The sequence below is a fragment of the Hipposideros armiger genome, unplaced genomic scaffold (assembly GCF_001890085.2).
Source record: "Hipposideros armiger isolate ML-2016 unplaced genomic scaffold, ASM189008v1 scaffold_610, whole genome shotgun sequence".
Taxonomy (NCBI): Eukaryota; Metazoa; Chordata; class Mammalia; order Chiroptera; family Hipposideridae; genus Hipposideros; species Hipposideros armiger.
The window spans coordinates 1159238-1164560 of record NW_017731960.1 but is presented as its reverse complement, the minus strand read 5'-3'; positions in this window follow the sequence as shown (position 1 = coordinate 1164560).

Genomic DNA, 5323 nt, shown 5'->3' with positions numbered 1-5323 from the left:
TTTCCGAGACACTCTCTCGACTACAGGGTATGAGGCTAATGCAGAGGGGGTGGTCGTGGGATTGGCTGTAAGGCAACACTGCTGTCCTTCCCAATTGCAGCAATTACAAGCGACTGATCATTGGCAGGGCTTACACGACGCTCCAGGATGATATACTTAGGTATGGATTTAAAAAAAGTAAAGGACACAGTACAGCAGGACAAAGAAAGCACAGAGAAGCAGAGAGAGACTTGCGGCTTCTGGGCATACCTCCCAGGGCCCTCTGTTAGTCCCACTTTGTCTTCAGAATGTGAACCACCAATGTAGTGAGATACTGTAGTCTCAGGAATGCTGAGGCGTGAGTTTACTGAGGTGTCGAGACCCGGCTCGACAACCGGGGCACCTGAGTGATCAGGCCAGGAGCCTACCAAATGGTCCCTGAGCAGGATTGGTTGACACGAGGAACTGAGAAAAGAAAGAGATGGCTGGCACAGACTCCAAAGTTGGGATTAGGAGGTTCACTAACTGCTGATGGCAGAGAATGACAACGTTTATTGAATGTGTTCTGGTTATATAGAGAGCAATTTCCTGTTTCCAGGAACGACTCCCTTAGCTAAGCATAGGGGATTTTGGGGGAAGAGGAATCAATGTCCCTTATGCAAGGGTTTGGAGGTGAGATAATTTCTTGGCAACAAGTTACACGATTACACAGCCATAGACTAATGATATATTTTAAGTAAGGTTAAACTGAGGCAAATAGAAACTGTCAGCAAGTTCATGGTGGAAAGTCCCAAAGTATATGAGTCCATAATTAGACAGTGACATCTGAGGGTCCGGTGGTTTTAGTTCAGGGAGCTTCTGCTTTTCCATGGCACAGGAGATGAGCTGACCATTGCTGGGTTACATGTTTTTCCAGCAGTTCCTCTTTTGCTGTTCACCCAACCTGAAGTTTTTCAGCCTTTTCCTCAGCACACAGAACACGGGGGTCTGTAGCCTTCTCAGATTGCCAGCCTTACTGAGCTCAAATGGCTCCCAACACTGAGGGGTCTTTATTACTCTTCATCAAGTAGCTAAAACCAGTCTAGGTTAACCAGGCGCATCATTGTCCAGTCTCATCTTGGCCAAGGAGCCAGACTTCCAGGCTTCCCTGGAAAAAAGCATAGAGCTACCAGAATCTAACAGAAAAGTCATGCTTTCCTTCAGGCCTTCCATTCCCACACAAAGAAGGAACAATTTAGGGTTTCATTTAGGAAAGAGCTGTGGTAGACAGCCTCTAGGGTGGTCCCTATCTGATAATATTTATACCTTTGGGTAACGCCCCCTCATTAAATGTGGGCTGAAACTTTGTGACTCACTTCTAATAAACAGAATCTAGCAAAAACAGTAAGACATCGCTTCTGAGATTAAGTTACGAAAAGACTGTGACTTTCGCCTGGCCTGCTCTTTTTCACACTCATGTTCTATTGCTTTGAGGAAAGTCAGCTGTCATGTTGTAGGCCACCTTATGAAGAGGCCAGCAAGGCAAGGAATTAAAGGAGGCCCCTGGCCAATGCTGGTAAGGAACTGAGGTCCTCCATCTAACAGCCTGTGGGGCCAAAAGTCATGTGAGCTTGGAAGCAAATCCTCCCCAAGTCACGCTTTCAGATGAGACTATAATCCTAGTGAACACCTTGACTGCAGTCTTGTGAGAGACCTTAAGGAGGAGGCACACAGCTAAGCCACAACCAGATTTCTGACCCACAAGAACTGTGATGTAATAAATGTTTGTTATTTTAAGCCTTACACAATGACAATAACTGATGCAGGACACTAACAATGAGCTTCATTCTGCAAGAGAAGCACATGAGGATAGTACATATGTTCCAAATATATGAAGTTGGTTTATGGGTTTTGGGGCTTTTTTTTTTAGTGTAAACATCCACATATTTAAGAGTACCTTTAAAATAAGCATTACTACATTTGAAGTGTTTCCAAAAATAAATCTATAAGTGGTAATATAAATTTAAAAATACAAACTTAAATAAATTTAATATTAGCTATGGTATACATAATGGTAAATGTACAATGTACCTGTTATTAAAATGTCAAAAAAAGATAACAGCATATTGCAAGGAAAATTAGAAGCCATAGCCATTATTCTCAAACTTCAACAATCTACATTTGATGTTGTTTTGGTACTGCATCCTTCAATGAGTAAATTAATGCCATAATTTCCAGAATTAAGTCCCAAGTTTATTTTTCAATAAATCTCAATGTTAAATACATGGCTCTTTTCAAATAAAACAAGTATGTTTATTTTAGATATCCATTTTGTGCAGGCTCATTCGACTGAAGGACTCTCTATGGCAGGTGACAGGTATAACTGTCTTCTATAACTGAAGGATCTTTCTCTTGAGCAGAGGTGTATGTAGGGCCTCAATAAAGTGGTGGTAGTTCTCAGTTTCCTTTGATTTTTGATTTGTCCCAATTAAGCCTTTTTTTTTTTTTCAGTAAAATCTTGAAGCAGAGTTGCAGTTTATTATGATGTGTGAAGAGTTTTGGGTCACTGAGTGTTTCAGTCAGGAAAACCTGTGCAACTTCCAAAGGCCTCTGATTCACTGTTGTGTGTACAGAACCCTAGAGTACTATCTGAAGTATTTTCGGATCTGCTGGATCCTGATGTGTTACAAATGCCAACTCCTGTGTCTTTTCCTGCATGTCTTCAATAGCAACTTGAATTGTTAAAATTATCAACTCTTTGTGAGTGACATTGACCCTTGTCTTAATATAAGGAAAAGCATGAGAAATACTCAGAGCGGTCTTCTGCTTGAATTGTTCGTGAAGTTCCCAATGGACACCACCATGTTGTGAGGATTTAATTTACACTTAGAATCCTTGATTAGTTCAACCACATCCTCTCCAAATCTTTCTCCATAAAATCCCTCCAATCGGTGAGATAATCTCTGCAAGTTTGGTTAACTCAGGTTCCTTGTAAACAAATTCCAAGTCCCCAAACTTGGTTCCATAAAAGCCAACACAAAAATAGGTGCCAAACATCTGCTGATCATTTTGCTGAATACTTCTTGAAATTGGTTTGTGGTATTAAATCACAAATGAAGAACAGGGAGGCAGTAAGGGAAGTTAAGGTCATGCTGACCCAGAGAGGAAAGTCAGGTTAAAAAGGAAAGCACAGGCCACCAGAAATTATAAGTGCAAAGCCAAAGACAGTTGGGAGCTGAAGGAGAGTCTGGGTGAGTACACACTGGGATTCCTTAGCAGGCATATTCTGGCCGCTTGGTCCAGTACTCTTTTTCTTTTTCTTTTAATTTTATTGGGGAACAGTGTGTTTTTCCAGGACTCATCAGCTCCAAATCAAGTAGTTGTTTCGATCTAGTTGTGGAGGGCGCACGTCAGTGGCCCATGTGGGAATCGAACCAGCAACTTTGGTGTTATGAGCACTGTGCCCTGCTCGCTAACCACCTGAGCCAACCAGCCATCCCGATCCAGTACTTCTAATCATGGAGAAAGGGCAAGTGTTGATATCTATCACGTAAAGGAAATGTTTCTTGGTAAGAAATGGATTGCAGGTTTTAGTGTTTTGGATCAAATTAGAAGTAGTGTGATAACTATTGGGTTGTCGGAAAAGTCATGATGCATTTTTGCAACGAAAAACAGAAAAAATACATCATGACTTTTCTGACAACCCAATATATTAATTCTTAGGTGCACTTTTATTGCTTAAAAGCCTTTTGACCTTAAGTTATTTCTCTATAACTCAGTTTTCTTATATGTATAAATAGGACAACATAATTGACTGGTTTATTGTGAATATTAACTAATGATAGACAATGAGTAAAGGTTAATTAATAAAGGGTATACTTGAACCTGAGCACAGCCACGTAATTATCCAGAAACTTTGCTTCCCACAAGATTCTCTGAAGCATCCAAGAGGAGCTGAATTAAGATAATTGTCCTCATGCATAACAACTTGATATTTTGCTTGGCCCATGCAGCCATATTATAAATATGTGATTTAAATTTGATATTTTAACATCTTAAAAATAGTTAAGAGTTTGGACCCTAGGAACTTACAATATCACAAGGTAGGAGCCACATTTTAGATATGTAGTTCAGAGCAGGCAAATTCCCAATGACCAATGGGATTTAACATATCTAAAATGCTGCCACAGTTCCCTGACCATTGGGTCTCCACAATTACAGTAACGTGGAATCCGGAGCAAATTACAAATCTGTAGTTACAGGGAGATCAAAGTAGGAGAGAGAAAGGGAGCAACTGAAAGGATTTAGCAAAGGAAATGCTAAATTTCCTTTTCTGCCCCTTCCAATTCTTTCAGTTTGGGTCAACAATCTAGGTTTCTACTACTAAAAAAAATTCTACTATAGTCATAGGCAAATTCATCCTACTTTGGCAAAGCGAAAGGTGTGACAAACTAATAAAGATATCAAATTAAACCTCAGACATTTATTTCATTAAAATTTACCCTGAAATATCAGCTATGAAAATAATAATCTGTCTGAAAAGATGGTGGCCTGAGTACAAATACATAACTCCATTCCTCTCTAGAATCTATGTTGGGTTGACTCAACCTCTAAGAGGTTTGGGTTAACTTGTTCAAGACTGTTGGGTTACAGGCTGGCCTCCAGAAAAAGGAGTTGGCCCTTACTAAGCTCCATGGAAAGTGGCCAGATGCTTAAGGTAATCAGTCGCCAGTCAGCCCCAAGATTACGACTCCTTAAATCACACAGGCAAGGCAGGCCTCCCAACCCACTCCATGGCACAATCCAGAAACAAGATTTCTCCTTTTTTTTCTCCCTTATCCACCTAACCATTAAGTCCTATTGGCTCTCCCTCCAGAACATAGATTAAAACTGTCCAGTGCATTTTACTTATGGCACATCTTAATTTGGGCCAGCTCACATTTCAAGTGTTCAATAGCCACATATGGCTGTTGGCTACCATATTGGACAGTTAAGCTCTAGTTGATTACTTTTTGGTAACTTGTGTTTATAGTATGCTTACTATGATTACAGGGCCATCAAAATGCTATCAGTTTAAACTTCCCTAGCAATACTTTCTTAAAAGTGTATCTACTCCCACTATAGGGCACTTTCCCATCGTGAAATCAGAATCTGATGTTCACTCCCAAGCTTCCTTCATATATCTGAGGCCTTTTGGGTCCTGATGGCTTCATGACTTTTTTTAAAAAATATTTTATTGGTGGGTTGGGGGAGGGGAACAGCGTTGGGGAATCGGGGAAGGGGAAAAGACAAGTTGCTGTCCTTTTGTTCTTCAGTCTAGTTGTGGAGGACGTCGCTTCACTGGCCCATGTTGGTATTATCATTG